General features: G+C 47.0%; 1 long non-coding RNA gene across 1 annotated transcript in view; it reads left to right on the forward strand.

Annotated features, from left to right (window-relative positions):
• LOC116483053 (uncharacterized) overlaps positions 1–8,377 on the forward strand; it is a 49,681-nt gene extending 41,304 nt beyond the window's left edge. The window contains exon 3 of the long non-coding RNA XR_004252158.2: positions 6,763–8,377. This is a non-coding gene — a long non-coding RNA (uncharacterized LOC116483053). The remainder of the gene's footprint in view (positions 1–6,762) is intronic.
• The last annotated feature ends 9,473 nt before the right edge of the window (positions 8,378–17,850 follow it).

Here is a 17,850-nt window from a genome sequence, read left to right on the forward strand (position 1 = left end):
GAAGTGGTTTGGTTGTTGAGGGGTGCATGTGTAGTCCTTAGGTTGTGTACGTGTGTGTGCGCTTGCGTGTGTGAGAGAGAAATGCTGTGACGCTGTGTTTGCTGGGTGCATATGTGTTACATGCATGAGTAGCTGCTTTCCTCTCGCCCCAGTTAAACCCTGACAGATGCTTAAATGGTGATATGTGGAAAATGAATTTCGGAGCAAACCATCTTCCCAGGCAGGGACCCTGGGTCCTCTAACACCCAGCAATGAAATGGTACAGCATTTTCAGGCTCTCTCTTCAGAACTGGGAAATTTTTTACAATGACCATTTATCATTGGTGGGGGTAGGGAAGGATGTTTGAATTAGTTTTTTTTATTGAAAAAATTAATTCATGTTCAAAATGAAAAAAAAAAGCAGGAATACATACTCCTGGTAAAATGGGAATATTACAAGATGCTGGAGGATGAAAAGTCAAGCTGTCTCGCACCGCTGTCCCCAGCTCCCCTCCCCAGTCACTCATTACCAGTAACTTTTGTGCCATCCCAAACACAGGCCACGCATCTATGTTCCATGTTGGCCTATATTATACACTATTCTGCACTATGCTTTTTTCACTTCAGAGTACATCTCGGAGATTGTTCTCTATCGGCATAGATTTTATTAATATTGTATTTTTTAACGATAACAGTAATTGATTGGGGAAAAAAAGATGCCTCTATTCCGGACAAGCCGAAGTACTGGGAACCAGGTCTCTCCCTGTAAAATATAATCAGGATACCCTGGTCTGATGCTGAATCTCCTGTTTATTGCCTCATTTATTCCTCAGAAAATCCAGAGAAGGAGTTACCACACCACTCATAGAGGAGGACCCAATGCAGAGAGAGGTTGGGTCACTCACCAGAGCCACACAGGATGTGGCAGAGCTGGAATGTGAACAAAGGCAGGCTGAATGCAAAGCTCTGGCCCTCAATCTTTGCCTTCCAGGAAAAATAAAAAGGAAGGAACTGCCTGGGAGCTGGGAGTGAGGGGAGAGTTAAAGGGGTCTCTGCCACCCCCAGACCTGCTGGAGAGCCCAGAGCCCTGTGTCTGAGCTACCCTACCTGCATTTGTCACTCTCCATGAGCCCCAGTGACCATTGCTGTCAGGAGAACCCAAGCAGACGCTGGCTCCCATCTCCCAGCCCAGGCCCCTGAGGGTGAAGCATGGCTTGAGCCTTTTCATGTTTCTCTGAGCACAGCCCATGCACAATTGCAGCCCTTACACCTGCTTATTATCAAATATAAGTCGCAGTCGTGGAGGCGGGGCACTCCTGTAATAAGGGTGTTTCCACTGAGGCCCAGAGTTGAGCTGGGTGCGGCGAGGTGAGGCTCTAAGCTGGCAAGCAAAGACAACATTCCACAGTGACCAGAGCCCTGAGCCCCAGGTTGCCACGATACCAAGCCCATCCTGAGGGAGGATGCGATCTCTCCACCTCCCCATCACCTCATATCCTCTGCATTCCTCTCTCTTACTGTATCTCAGTCTGCTGTGCAGTTGTTAAGAACACTTCCACCCCATCAAGGACAAAATGGACATGAATATTTGCAGAGAATGGGAAAGACTTGTTTGTGGTGTTGGAGGAAACTTATCCGGGAAGGTAAGGTTTTCAAAGGCAGCCCAGAGGCCTGCTGATGACAGGGGAGTACTGGGGACTTATTAGGCCAAGAAGACGGCCATCTCTGTTCCGTTAGGGTCCCAAATGATGACCATCTACAGACAAGGTGTAGATACAAAGAGCCACGTGCTCAAAATGCTACGGAGGCTGAAATGCTCAAAATGCTAAAGCACAGAGCCACGTGCTCAAAATGCTACGGAGGCTGAAAACAGTCCTGTCCCACAGGGCAGCCCCTTGCCCCGTGGCCAGTCCAAATTGAGATGTGCTGTAAGTGCAAAACACACACCCCATCTTGAAGACTTCATAGGAAAATGAAACAAAGTATCCCATTAACAATTGGATATTGACTAGATGTTGAAATGATGGTATTTGGAAGGTATTGCATTCAATGAAACAATTTATGAAAATTAATCATGGTGTGTGCTTTGGTTCGCCCTTTACCTTTTTTTTTTTTTTAATGTGGCTATTAGAGAATTTAAAATTACATATGTGGCTACCATTACATTTGCATGGGACGGCACTGGCTTAGAATCTAGCCTTTCATGAACATATACCGCTACCCCCATTTTACCAATGAACAAACCAGCTTGACCAAAGTCACTAGCTAATAGCCACAGAAACCAGAATTCACATTATGAGAGGCCAGTGATTCCAGCTGGACAGTCTACTAGTTGATAAAACTCCTAAAATAAGAGAGGCGGTGTTATTTTCACAAGCTCTTATGCAAAAGTGTTCAGTGCCAGCAAGGACTGAAGCAAATGTAGAATCTGAGGAAAGCAAACTAAAAGCCTGTGATTGGCCGGGCATGGTGGCTCACACCTGTAATCCCAGCGCTTTGGGAGGTCGAAGTGAGAAGATCACTTGAGCTCAGGAGTTCGAGACCAGCCTGGGCAACATAGCAAGACGACATGGTGATGTATGTGCCTGTAGTTCCAGCTACTGGGGGTAGGGAGTGCTGATGAGGGAGGATTGCTTGAGTCCAGGGGTTCGAGGCTGCAGTGAGCTATGGTCGCATCACTGCACTCCAGCCTGGGCAACAGAGCAAGACCCTGTCTCTAAATAAACAAACAAATAAATAAATAATAAAAGCCTGTGCTTGACCTCCTGACATTGGTTGGGAATGTTAAAGGCACTGGGTTGCTCTTTCTGAACAGGGACTGGGCAGGCTTCTGTGTAAACTTGGCCAGTCCCTTCCCCTGTCTGGGCCTCAGCTTCCCCATCTGTCAACACGGAGCAGTGGACTAGATGTTCTCTGAGGTCTATCAGGACACCCGGGTACATCTCAGCACATTCCTCCCCTCCAGGGGTGAGGGTGAGCTTTGGAGCACCGAACTGGGTCCTTGGGCTAGTGACAACCTGTCTTGTGTCATCTGTGAGTTGGGGATGAGAAAAGGGTGAACTTCAGAGCTCTGCACTGAGAATGAATGAGATAGTGCAGGTAAACATATCCAGCACATGCCTGGTACACAGGAAGCGCTCAATAAATGCTAGCTCTTGTAGTCATTGTGGTAGTTACTAGGTTGATCAGCTGGCATGGATTGTTCTGGGCCTGTAGACTCAGATTCTCAAGCAATTTCTGCCTGGGAGCCTCCCGCTAAACGGACACACTCAAATGCTGAATTTGATGGAAGGCAGGTTCACCTTGCACTTGGCTTTTAAAGGGCTCCTTACCACTGCAACTCAATTCCATGACTGGATGGATAACCGAAGCACCTGGGAGGAGGGCAGCTTGGCAGGAGCCCACGAGAAGATTCAAGGTTTCATAAGGAAGCATCTTCTGGTGTGTCAAGAGCAAGACTAGGCTGGGCGTGGTGGCTCATGCCTGTAATCCCAGCACTTTGGGAGGCCGAGGCGGGTGGATCACCTGAGGTCAGCAGTTCAAGACCAGCCTGGCCAACATGGTGAAACCCCCTCTCTACTAAAAACACAAAAAATTAGCTGAGCGTGGTGGCAGGTGCCTGTAATCCCAGCTACTCAGGAGGCTGAAGCAGGAGAATCGCTTGAACCTGGGAGGCGGAGGTTGCACTGAGCCAAGATCACACCACTGCACTCCAGCCTGGGCAACAAGAGCAAAACTCCGTCTTAAAAAAAAAGTAACACTAGAAACATCCACAGCCCTGGCGGTGTGTTAGGGGCTCACCTTTTTCCCTGAGTAGTTGTCCAATGTCACTTTTCCATCTGCAGGAGTGATGCCAATCCGTGGCCACAGGCTTTCTTCTGCCCCTTTCCCCACCGTGGGAGGACTCTGACCTTTCTTCTCAACAGCTGTTTACATTTTTTTACCCCTGAATTGTGGGTAAACAGTCTCCCGTATTAGATAAAGGCTTTATCAGCTCACCGGCTCATCCCCTCCACACAACCTCCAGTACAAGTCTGCGTCGGGAGTAAGCCAAACGCGATGAGTCTCCCAGCTCCTTATCTTGCACTTAATTGGAAGAACCTTGAGTTCAAAGTGTAGGCGTCCAGCTGTCTCCGGCGTGCGTCGGCTGCCACCTGCTGGGAAGTCCGGATATGGCGTGATCTCCTCGGCCGACAGGCTTCCTCGCTGGGGGAAGAGGTTCATTCCCTCGGCCAAGAGATATTTCTGGAGCAGGAGATATATGTCAGCCAGAGTCCTAGGCACTTAGAATGATTCAGTGAACAAAACAGAGACCCGTATACCTGATTTTTTGGAGCTTATCATTTTTCAGAGGGTGACAGGCAATAGACAATATCACAAATACATGATAACATGTTAGGAAGTGATCAATATGTGGGAAGATTTTTTTTTTTTTAAGTAGAACATGTAAAGGGGGTTGAAGTGTTCGATGGGGAAAGGTGAGTTGTAGACAGTTTTCAGGGTCAGCCTCATTGAGAAGGTTGAAGCTTTTTGAACAAAAGCTTGAAGGAAATGAGGGAAATTTCCATGGAGGAAGAGTGAGGCTGGCTGGGGAGATGGGAGTGCAAAGGCCCTGGGGTAGGAATGCACTCGTGTCATTCAGAGAATACCAAGGAGGCCTGTGGTGCTTGGAGGGAGTGGGCCATGGAAGAAAGGTCATGGTAATGATCAGAAAGAGGGGAGGCCAGACGGTGCAGGGTCTTGTGGGCCACGTTTAAGGGCCATGACTGTATTAGTCCGCTTAGTCTGCCATAACAAAATACCAGGTATTGCTGTAACATTTAGTTCCTCCATAAGAGAAAACCTGGTGGGTGTGGTGGCTCACACCTGTAATCCCCTTTGGGAGGCCAAGGCAGTGGATCACTTGAGCTCAGGAGTTCGAGACCAGCCTGGCCAACATGGCAAAACCCCATCTCTATCAAAAAAAAAAAAAGAGAGAGAAGAAGAAGAAAGAGAGAAATATGACAAAATAATATAACTTCCACTGACTTTTTTTAGACGTATAATTTCACTTACTAGATACATGAACCAATCCTAAAATATGTGTGTTGCCCCTGTATTACAGATAGGTAAACTGAGGTTCAGAGAGTTATTGTATCACATGAGAAGCTGGTAATTGAAACTAAGTCTGTCTAAATGTGAAGTCCTAGCTCATTTTGTTAAGTCACCTCTACCTCCCTAAGGTATGTGTATTCATCTCTGGATTTGATTTGCTAATATTGTGTTGAGGATTTTTGCATCTAAGTTCATGACAGACACTGGTCTGTGATTTCTTTTCTTGTGCGATCTTTATCTGGCTTTGGAATCAAGGTTAAACTAGCTTCATAAAATGAATTGGGAAGTATTCCCTTCTCTTCTAGTTTCTGAATAACATGGTATAAAATTCGTGGTTTTTTTTTTTGAAGGATTCTCCAGAAAAACCATCTCTGAAGCTTTTTAAATTACAAAGTCCATTTCTTTCATAGTTTTTGAGCTATTCAGATTGTCTGTTTCATCTGGGTTGGGTTTTGATAGGTTGCAGTATTTACAGAATTGGTCCGTTTCTTTTAAGCTGTTGAATTTATGAGCATAAAGTTGTTCAAAGCATCTGCTCATCATATTTTTAGCAACTACAGGATTTGTAGTGATATCCTCTGTCTCAACTCTGAGATTGTGGTAATATGTCTTCTCTCTTTTTATTTTTGTCAGTCTTGCTAGAGATGTATCAATTTTGTTGGTTTTTCTGAAGAACAATCTTCTTGTTTTATTGATTTTTATCTATTATTTTCCTATTTTCAATCTATTTCTGCTCCTATTTTTACTTTTCCTTTCTTCTGCTTGCTTTGGGCATAATTTTCTTCTTATTTTTCTAGTTTTATGAAGTGAGAACTTTGATTATTGATTTCAGATGTTTCCTCTTCTAATGTTAGCATTTAGTGTTATAAATTTTCCTCTCAGCACTGCTTTAGCTGCACCTCAGAATTCTATGTGTTTTTAATTCCCTTTGAGACTCCTTCTTTGACCCATGAATTATTTAGAAGTATGCCGTTTCACTTCCAAGTGTTTGAAGATTTTCCAATGGTCTTTCTGCCCTCTGAATTTTAGTAACTGTCTCTGATATTATTTCATCTCCATGAGAGCAGGACTTTATTTCTTCTACCGCTACATCACTGATGATGGGAACAGAACAATAGTATGCTCTCAATAAATAAGGATGAAAGCATGATTGAAATAATTTAAAAATCAAGACATGGAAAACTGAAGCTTAAAAAGGAAGAGAAGGACATCAGAAAGTTGATGGTGATTATCAGTGGGTGGGAAAAAATGGTTACCTTTTATTTTCTTCTTTTTATTTCATATTTTCCAAATTCTCTGCAATGAGCATGTCCTAGTTTTACCATCAGGAAAAGGAATTATAAAAGTGGAAGTTGCCGGCCGGGCGCGGTGGCTCACGCTTGTAATCCCAGCACTTTGGGAGGCCGAGGCGGGCGGATCACGAGGTCAGGAGATCGAGACCACGGTGAAACCCCGTCTCTACTAAAAACAGAAAAAATTAGCCGGGCGTGGTGGCGGGCGCCTGTAGTCCCAGCTACTCGGAGAGGCTGAGGCAGGAGAATGGCGTGAACCCGGGAAGCGGAGCTTGCAGTGAGCCGAGATTGCGCCACTGCACTCCAGCCTGGGCGACAGAGCGAGACTCCGTCTCAAAAAAAAAAAAAAAAAAGTGGAAGTTGCCATTGCTGATCATTTTCACTCTCTCCCTGGCAGGTCATATCAGAATGTGAGTTGCTAAAAAAAACTGAAGATGACACGACCTCAAAATGGCCCTTAAGAAGGTCCCAGAGCTGAATTGACCCAGACCCCTCAGAAGACAGGGAAGGACCCTGCTAACCACCCAACTTTTATAGGCTTGTAAGATCACTGCGACAATAACTTTCTCACTGAGATCATGCACCTTTTCAGTCACAAGGTCATTTTTATGTTTCTCTTCTAGGCACACAAAAGTCCTTAGAGATCTCATGAATTAGTGTTTATCCCAGGATATCTGGTTTGGCATTGTAAATAAAACATCCATCTGCTTAAGTCCAGCCATCAAAATTACTTTGACAATTTACTCCAAGGAAGCAGTATTAGCATTTGCTTTCAGAGTTCATGATGTGCAAAAGATTACTTAAAAATAGGAGGGAATGGAGAAGAGATATCGTAGTTTTTTTATCTTGTTTGTTTTTTTAAAAAATATTGCCATCTCTTATATCTTTAGTCATAGTCTCTTCATGATTTTTCAAGGCAATTTCTTTGGGAAGCCAAGTGGCTGAGACAATTTGATGATAACTCAGCCAACCTGCATCACTACCTAAACAGTTTTTAGGTATGGATAATTTCTGAAGATGAGTGAACATACTTTTCTGCTTTTGAAAATAATCCTGAAAACTTGGCTTCAATTTTTTTCAACAAAGTGATTGCCCAGATCTGAAAATGTTTTTTCACCCTTTTCTACTTTTGAGGTGAGGTGATTTCCTGTAAGGTCCAGGGATTTGGGAGGGGCTCAGGATAGGGCAATTTTATAACCTGATGCCTGGAGGTAGTGCACAGTGCCATGCATGGGGATGTCCCACAAAAGGCAGGGAAGCAGGTGTAGCAGTGGCTATGTCCTCTTTGGAGCTGAGCCACAGAGGGCATCAGGATCAATGAGCAGATCTTTATCAATCTGTCTGAGTCTTAAAGAACAGCCAAGGACATGAGAATCTGGAAAACCATAACATAATCGAATTTGGGGAGAATTTGACTCTCCCCCAATGAAGAATCCACATCTCAGGCACGATTCATGTCAAACAACATAGGCTATGCTAAAACCAGCCAGAAATGGGGTCTTGTAATATAAACTAGTCTGTGTCTTACAAATCATTTGATTTCTATAATTCCTGGGTACATGATTTGCTCATTTTTTTTCTGTTGCTGAGTTGACTGATTTGAACTACTAAGTCAAAAGGCATAGATTTGTTTATTCATTTAATTTTTATTGACACCCACTGTTCCATTTAATTCAAAATTATTCATTCCTCCATGGCTCCCTGCTAGAGACCAACCTCAGCCACTTTGGGAGACTGTTCACCAAATGTTTCTAGTTCTCTGCTTTCTGAGCGTGTGAGGCTTCTCCTTCCCTGACTGTGAAAGTTAGGCATGGCCACAAGCCCACTTTGGCCCATGAAATGTGTACAGAAGGGACACATTGGGCCAGTGAGTAATTCACTTCATACTCTCTCTTCTGTTGTATTGGGGATGTGTGTGTTGAGACGAAGCCATCGTGGATCCCAAACTATGACATGCACACCACTCCATGCTGACCCTCAATGGACAGGTAATGTGAACAAAAGAAAACATTTATTGTATAACGCTGCTGAGATCGGGTGCTTGTTACTTGCAACGTCACGTGGCCTCTCCTCGCTGATGCGCAAGCACACACACATGCACTTGTCCACATGTGTTGCATATACGTTGTGCTGCTTGGGAAGGAGGCACTCTCTCTTTGCCACAACTCTCCCAACTGAGAATTCTCTTTTGTCCTGCCGTGGGATTCCTGTGGCTAATTCACTGGATTGATTCATTTCTTGGTTGGTTTTCCATGTAGAAAGCCAAAGAAGACTTGGAACATATGTACCCCAGGGCAGCGGGTAAATCCAAGAGAGACACAATCTCTGTCTCTAAGGGCTTACAAGCTGGCTTGGCAGAAGACAGATCCAGGCAATATATAATAATGACAACCACAAATGGGTGCACCAGAGCAAAATGACAAGATGCTTGCATGGCAGCAGTTTTAAGAAGGAATGCATCAGTCGGGGTGCAGAGGGAATGTAAGAGCAGCTCCGGTCCCAGGTGGCTTCTCTCAGCCTCTCCAGATCCACCCTTTGCCCCTCTCCACGCTGCTCTCTACCCCACGAGACTGACCTGTCTGTCCTACAGTAATAGGCTGCAACCCCTCTGGCTCTGGGCTGGGTCTGGTCAATGGGGTCTCTGATAGACTAGAAGGAAGTTGGTCAGTGAAGCTGGCATATTTATTCCTCTGTCTCTGTTCTCACAGGGTCATCTCAGGCTGGCTGCACGCCTCAGCTGAAGATCCCAGCTCCTGTCAATGCTGCCTCTCTGCTTGACTGTCTCCTTCCAGATTCGGTCTGCCCTTTAGGCCCAGGGGTGGTGAGAGCCCTGAACTGAGATCCCAGCTCCAGGATATTGCACCAGCCCTTTCAGTTTCCCTATACCCTGCCCACACCTTAGTCAAGACAGGTGTAGGCAGGATACACATTTTTTTTTAAGGGACTCCTTAAAGTGTCCTAATTTGAGTGTGCATCTGTTTCCTGATAGCCCCTGACCACTAGATCTTGCTCTGGGGGAGCCAGCAGTAAAAAGGAAATGAATGCTTTTTCTAATTATAGGGTCAGTTGGTAAAAGAGGTAGAAAGCTTTTAAAAATGATTCATTCTTCATTAAGAAATGAATTATTAAATGGCTTTGCTTCTCCTAGAGTTAAAAAAAGGGTTGGAGGCCAAGTATTGGCCTCTTTGCACCTGTGATGAGCAAATGGGCTGTCCTGGAGCCTTTGTCTCCCAGAGTCCTTCACCAATACTGAGGCACAGAGGCCAGCCAGGGTGTCACATCACCACCAAGGAGCTCTCCCAATCCCCGCTTATCTGGCAAAGTTGACACCAGAATTCCAACCACCGTTTTTAACTTGAACCTGAGAGCAGAACCTAATTTCCAGATGCTCAAGGAAAATTGTAACCTTTCTTTGGAGTTTCCTTATTTAGCATAGAGCTGCTTGGAAAGGAGGCACTGTCTCTTTGCCACAACTCTTCCAACTGGTAATTCTCTTTTTTCCTGCAGTGGGATTCCTTTTGCTAATTCACTGGATTTAGTCATTTCTTGGTTTTCCACGTGGAAAGCCAAAGGACACTTGGGTCTGGGAGTGCCCTAGGCCCTGTCCTCTGTTCCCAATCCCCAGGGACCCTCATTCCTTAGCTGTGTCCAACTCTGGAGAGGTGGTGCCAGGAAGAGGCTGGTACCTGGAGCCCCAGCATTTCCCAAAGCAGCTGGAAGACGCAGACACATGATTACAGCTGCTGGGACGGGATCCGGGGGGCGGGTCAGCTCAGGCATGCCAGGATATAAAGAGAGAGGAAGTGCAGATGGCAATTTGGAAGATTTAGGAGTTCTTGGGCTGTCATCAGATTTTATGTGTTGTCATTGACATATGTTTGTATTCTCTCCAGAGCAGGTATGAGCTGGGAAGAATTAAGGCAGGGCATGCCCGTGTGCCAGCTCTGCACAGCTGGATAGATGAGGAAAGATGTGGAGGAGAAGCTGGGGATTATCTGGAAGTCTAAGGGTGTTGTTTGCCCCTTGGGTTCCAGAAGATGCATGCCAGGACCTGGGGTGGCACTGCTAGGAAGCAACAGAGAGGAGATAAAACTCACAGCAGATGGACTAGCCTTAACAAAAACTTCCTTGAATTAAAACACGCTTTTCAAGAAAACAAATATCAGTTCAATCAGCAAACAGCAGATTAGTTTCTCATCATAATGGCCAACAAGGGCCAGGTTGCTGACCAGTGTAAGAGCTTCAGAAAAGGAGGGGGGAGATGGGATGGCCAGAAGGAGCAAGAGCACTGTACATCCCTGGACAACCTCATTCTAATGGTCAGGGGCTGGGATGTGCATTTTGGAGTGCAGGAGAAGTGGCAACTCACAAATGCTAGATTTTCTTCTAGAGATGACCAAGCTGTAGTTCTCAAAGCAGTGGCACTAGGGCAGAAAACTCTCACACTTTGATATGCACACACATCCCCTGGGGATCTTGTTGACATGTAGATTCTGATTCCATAGGTTGGGCTGAGATTCTGCATTTCCAACAAGCTCCTAGATGAGGTCCATTTTGCTGGTCCATGAAACACACTTAGAATAAGTAGCAAGGTATAGGAGGATACTGACTTTGCTCAGTGATGCTTGCGCTTCCCTCCAAACTAAAATAAAACAAAAGCAGACATAAATGGCCCAACTCAACAGCCTGAGAAGTTTGGTGATAATGACCCAAGCCCTGGCCTGGTGACCAAGTGGCTGCTCAGAGAGCTCCATCTCCAAACTCCTTCCCTTCCTGCCTCCCCTCCAAGAGTGAGTAATTCACCAGAGTTCATTAAGGTCTGCTGTCCCCAGGGAAAGATGGCCCAGTCACCAAGTGCAAGTATATAGAATGGCTTACCTGTGCAAAGCTATCAGCCCTGGACCTATGGGCCTAGAAACGACTTGCCACTCACTCACTCACTATCATTGGTTCATTTCTGCAACAAACACTTCCTGAGCATATGCTATATACCAGGCCCTGAGCTCAGCTCTGGGGATACAGGATGAATGGCAGATTGTGCCCTCAGGAAGCTGACAGCACAGTCAGCCCGCTGGAGCACATATGAAAAACAATATGGATGTTTTGATGTATTATCATATTGATTATTATGATGGTAGTGTATACTTTTGGTGGCCTGCCATACATTAGGCATTGTGCTAAGCACATTATGTGGTTAATCTCATCAATCCTCACAACAACCTATGTGGCAGGTACTATTATTAAACCCACTTCAAAGAGGAGGGAACTGAACCTCAGAGAGGGTAAGTAACTTGCACAAGGACACCAGCCAGTGAGGAGAGGAACTGAGAGGAATGGCCGGACAGGCTATCAGCCTCTGTCCCCACATGCTGGGTCTAAGTGTCTGCTGGTGGACACATTCCCTTCCTGGAGGGAGAGCTCCTGGGGAGCTGACAGCAGCACTGAGTGAGTCTCGAATGTGATGGGAGTGCATTAGATCACATGGGTGATCTGATGAGTACAGAGGCATCACACTGCAATGACTTCATGCACATATCTCCCCTGAATGGACAGAGATTTGGCAGAGGCCAGGAGCTCGAATTTCTGGCCCAGTGTCCCCCCTCTTTTCCCTGGGGAAAGCCAGGGACACACTGCCTGGCTTTGCTACACCTTGCTAGGCAAAGGCAGTATGTTCTCCCTCTCCTTGGCCTCCCTGGCTGTCCACACATCCACACCCACTCACACATACATGCACGTGATCATACACATTACACAAGCCCACATGCCCACAGACATGCTCACACTCACACTCACATGCATACACTGTCATGCACAACACACATACATACATTCATACACACTCACACACACACACACACACATGCACACGCACTTCTGATGGCCAGTCCTTTGGGGGTATGTTGACACTGTGAAGCAGATGAAACAAAGTCTTTGCCCTGCTTTGGGCCTATTATGTTTGTTTTATAGTTTAACTCTCAAAAGAAAACTTTATTTTCCAAAATCATTCAGGTTCCCAGCCAGGTGCAGTGGCTCACACCTGTAATCCCAGTACTTTGGGAGGCCAAGGCGGACAGATCACCTGAGGTCAGGAGTTTGAGACCAGTCTGGCCAACATGGTGAAACCCAGTCTCTACTAAAAATACAAAAATTAGCCAGACATGGTGGCACACACATGTAATCCCAGCTATTTGGGAGGCTGAGGCAGGAGAATCACTTGAACCCCGGAGGCGGTGGTTGCAGTGAGCCAAGATCGTGCCACTGCACTCTAGCCTGGGCAACAGAGCAAGACTCCATCTTAAAAAACAAAAACAAAATCATTCAGGTTCCCTAGGAGACCCTCACTGTGTCCTGGATTCCATTCCACTTTTAAAGTCCCAAACAGCTTGTATGGCCACTTCCCTTGACACCCAAACCAGATAGGAGTCTTAAATGACACAGAGTATTGATGGTTTCTTTAAAAGGAAATCCACTCTCAATGGGAAGTTGGATAACTTTGCATCCAGATTTCACCCATCTTGGGCTTTGGTGGCTGCTGTTTGTTTTTTGTGCAGGAGAATCTCTCCCAGCCAACGTCGATTCACTAACACAGTGGTTAACCTTTGCTCTCTACTCCTGCATCAATCTGCCACCTACCGCATGTTGAGCCATGCTGCTTCCTGGCATTCCTTTTGGATTTTCAATTTACTACCCAACTACCAGTCCTTATAACATCAGATAAAAGGGCTTCTGCCGTGCTGCGCTTGTGTTCAAAAATTATAAATGCCGTCGACCCAGAGTTAAGTCCAGCCTCAGAGAGACAGAATATAAATACCCAAGTGGCCCTGGGCCACTGAGTTCCTCAGACATTATGTGCTATGGGAGTTCCAGAAAGGGGGATTGCCTGATTTTGAGTGCAGAAGGCTTCCTGGAGGAGGCGAGATTTCTGATAGGCCTCTGTTATGAGCTAAATTGAGTCCATCCCAAAATTCAGATGTTCAAATCCTAACCTGTAGTACCTAAGCACGTGACCCTATTTGGAAGCAGAAGCATAGCAAAGGTAATTCGTTAAGATGAGGTCATAGTGGAAGAGGGTGGACCCCAATCTGATATAACTCGTGTCTTTATAAAAAGCAGAAATTTGAAGACAGACACACAGGAAGAAGATGAAGCCAGAGACCTGGCTGATGCAGCTACAAGCTAAGGAACACCAAAGGTTGCCAGCAAAGCACCAGCAGCCAGGGAGAGGCCTCAAACAAATTCTCCCTCCCAGCAAAAAGGAGGAAGGAAGGGACCTCCAAAAGAAGCAGGCAGGGAATGGTGGCTCATTCCTGTAATCCCAGTACTTTGGGAGGTTAAGGCAGGCAGATCACCTGAGGTCGGGAGTTCGAGACCAGCCTGGCCAACATGGTGAAACCTCATCTCTACAGAAAAATACAAAAATTAGTCAGGTGTAGTGGCATGCACCTGTAGTCCCAGTTACTCAGGAGGCTGAGGCAAGAGAATCGCTTGAACCTGGGAGGCAGAGGTTGTAGTGAGCCAAGATCGTGCCATTGCACTCCAGCCTGGGTGACAGAGCGAGACTCCACCTCAAAAAAGCAAAAAAGAACCCTACTGACACCTCGATTTCAGACTTCCAGCCTCCAGAACTGTGAGATGTTACATTTCTGTCATTTAAACACCCAGTTTGTAGTACTTTGTTGCAATAGCCCTAGTGAGCTAATACAGCCTTGAAGGACAGGTAGGAATTTGTAATGCCCAGAGAAAGCAAACTGGCCACAGTTGTTGAAATTAATAGAATCGGCTGGGCACGGTGGTTCACGCTTGTAATCCCAGCACTTTGGGAGGCCGAGGCGGGCGGATCACGAGGTCAGGAGATCGAGACCACGGTGAAACCCCATCTCTACTAAAAATATAAAAAATTAGCCAGGCGTGGTGGTGGGCACCTGTAATCCCAGCTACTCGGAGAGGCTGAGGCAGGAGAATGGCGTGAACCCCGGAGGTGGAGCTTGCAGTGAGCTGAGATGGCGCCACTGCACTCCAGCACTCCACTCCAGCCTGGGTGACAAAGCGAGACTCCGTCTCAAAAAAAAAAAAAAAAAAAAAAAGAAAAGAAAGAAATTAATAGAATCGAAGTACCCCTATCACTACCACCCCAGGCCATCACTTTCAAAGCTGTTCAAAATGATGCAGCCGCATGAGAAGGCCGGAGGGCCAGGGCAGGAGATGGGCTCCAGGTGGGCCCAGGCTGCCTGCAGAGCCAGCTTGCCCCACTGCCTGGTTGCCAAAGAGCACCTGTGGCTAGGAGGAGATGCCCAGGAAGAAAATTTGGCCACATCCCTGCCTGCCTCCCTGGCAATGGGTGATGTTCTCTGCCAGCTGGCCCAGCTCCCCCACCACATACCTGGCTAGGAGTCAGTAGGAAAACAGTGTGTGTTTGTAGGGCTCTGCACTGAAGGGCATTAGATCCATGCAAAGGCTAATAAATTAGAGATAAGCGGGATTTGTCGATTTGCTGGAGGTTAGAGCTGCAGGATCTGGCGTCAGCTCTGGGTCTTTTCCACGGCCCCAGGCTGGCTCAGGTGTGAGCTGAAGAGGGAAAACTGTCTGTTTAGGTTGCACTGGGTTCCCTTAAAAGATCTGTTGAAGTCCTAACCTCGGGTACCTCTGTTTGTGCTATTTGGAAACAGGCTCTTTGCAGATGTAATCAAGGAAAGATGAGGCAATGCTGGATTTAGTCAGGCCCTAATCCAGTGACTGGTGTCCTCACAAGACAAGGGAAATGTGGACACGGACACACAAAGAGGAAAAAGCCATTCAAAGACACAGACACGCAGGTACACAGGGAGAACACCATGGGACAATGCAGGCACAGATGGGAGTGACGCGGCTGCAAGCCAAGGAGCGCCAAGATTCCAACCCCCCGGGGCTGGAAGAGGCAAGAAGGAGCCTCCCCTAGAGCCTTCGGAGGGAGCATGCACTGCTGACGCCTTGATTCCAGACTTCTGACCTCCGGAAGCATGGGACAACAGATTTCTCTTGTTTGAAGGCACCCAGTTTGTGGTCCTTCATCATGACAGCCCTCAGGAGTGGATACAGGCCCTTCCCTGCCTGCCTGGTGGAGCAGCCTCCACGGGGAGCCTTTGCTAGCAGGAAGAGGCCCCGCATGGAGCTCAGACCCGCCTCAGAGGAACTTCTCTCAGCCTCCTCTCTCCGCACACCCCACCAAGGTGTGAAATCCCTCCCCTTTACCTCTGCCACTTGCAGGTGGCCGGATGCTGGAGCTGTCCCTGCCTCTCTGTAAAGTGGGGGAAGGGCAGCCCTCCCTGCTCTACTTTTTTTTTTTTTTTTTTGAGACAGAGTCTCGCTCTGTCGCCCAGGCTGGAGTACAATAGCACGATCTCGGCTCACTGCAACCTCCGCCTCCCAGGTTCAAGCGATTCTCCTGCCTCAACCTGAGTAGCTGGAATTACAGGCTCCTGCCACCACGCCCAGCTAATTTTGTATTGTTAGTAGAGCCAGGGTTTCACCATGTTGGCCAGGCTAGTCTCAAACTCCTGACCTCAGGTGATCCACCCGCCTCAGCCTCCCAAAGTGCTGCGATTACAGGCGTGAGCCACCTCGCCCGGCCTGCTCTACTTCTAAGGCTTCTTGTGACAATGTAAGAGAAAGGAGGTGACAGAGCTTTGCAACGGGAGGAGGGCTATGTGTTCTGGTGACCAGCTCACTGTCTGGTGTTGGGACAGGAAGAAGCCCCTGATACGGGCAGCAGGCTGGGAGCCAGGGAGAAGGAAAGACCACGATCCACTCCCTGGTACATGGCCTTTCTGCACCCCGTGGTCTCCTTCCGGGTGCCACAACGAGAAGGCACACATCCTTGGCACAGCACTTGAGGCCTTTCACCACTGGCTGCAGTCACCCCTCCAGACTCACTGCATTGCACCAACCCTTTTCTGCCCACCCCACACTATGCTGTCCGCAGCCTCTACCCTAGCCACCTGATTCTGCAGGCCAATGTCACTTTATTCCAGTCCAGGTTCTATTCTGGCATCTCTTGTCATTATTTTGCTGAGAATGTGTCTCTCTTGACTTTGAACTTATTGAGAGCAGGAATCATGATTCAGCCGTATATCCCAGCACTTGGCCCAGGGCCTGTCGTTTCTAGGGCAGGTAGTCTAGGTTGATTGAAGGAATGGCATTTAGTCTTTAAAATGAAAGCGTGTTGCCTAGCTTGGTTATTTTTGAACTCTATAGTTCATCAAGGACTGCGTTTACCTGAATATCCTCTGCAGAACACCAGTTCCATAAAGTGCTTCACACACACACACACCAATTCTATAATGTAATACGTTTTGGAAAGGCTACAAACTACTACAGCCTCTTTTACAGATTAGCAGTGTCCATGAGCGCACTAAAGGCTGAGATATTCTGCAGTAAAGAAGCCTATTTCATTCTGTTTCACCAAGTATTTCTCAAATTTATTTGATCATATGTGGCAGAAAATGCTAAGTGTCTGGCATTCCTCATTTCCCTCTTCTTCCTTTAACATGGAACCCCTGATGTTTTTAGCTTGGCACATCGCCACCCAGAATAAAAACTACCTTTCCCAGATTTTCCTGCAGCTAGGGGCAGCCCTGGGATAAATTCTGGACAATGAAATACAAGCAGAAGTAAATCATATATGATTTCCATGAAGGGACCTTAAAGAGAAGTGTGCCCTTCTCTTCCCCACACATTCCTCCTCCTGTCTGAAATGCAGATGCAATTGCTGGCATTTGAGCAGCCATCTTGGGCCATGCGGTAGCTTCTTATGGATGATCTAGGACTAATTCAAGGGTCTCGATTTACCGCCAAACTTTGTTTATCTACAAAAAACAAAACTCCATCTTCTTTAAGCTACATGATCTGGCATTTTCTGTCCCATGCAGCCAAACATAATGTTGCCTGATGCACCCTGAAGCCCCCTTGTCCACACCACCTAATTCTGCAGGATGTTATTGTAGAAATCTTGATCATCTAGAACATGGAAAAGGCACATGAAACCTGGAGCATTTTCAACTCAGTCCTGGTTTTCCCTGCCTCCACCCCAGCATGGGTGAACTAAAACTATTTCTGCAAGATGTTATTGCAGAAATCTTGATCATTAGAACACAGGGTGAGCAAAGCCTGTGGCCAGGGCAGGCACTGATCCCGGGGTCTCATCCTCCACTGGAGTCATGGAGTGGTTGCATCCAGCTGGAAGGGCAGGGCAAGAAAAGGCAAAATGCCAGCCCCTGAGAAGGTGGGTGACCCATGGGCCTGACTGCCACCCCGTGCCCCACAGTCAGGGCAGCAGGAGCATGGTGTTCCTACCGCCTCCCCACCAACCTCACCTGGCTCCCCCTCTCTCACACTCACTACTCTTTGGCCACATTGACTGTCCTTCAGTCCTTCCAGACTGTCCTCTGTGGAGCTTCCCAACACAGTCCCTCCACCTGTAATTCTGCTCACTCCTGGCCGCCACCCACCT

This window comes from Hylobates moloch, unplaced genomic scaffold (assembly GCF_009828535.3).
Source record: "Hylobates moloch isolate HMO894 unplaced genomic scaffold, HMol_V3 SCAFFOLD_3, whole genome shotgun sequence".
NCBI lineage: Eukaryota > Metazoa > Chordata > Mammalia > Primates > Hylobatidae > Hylobates > Hylobates moloch.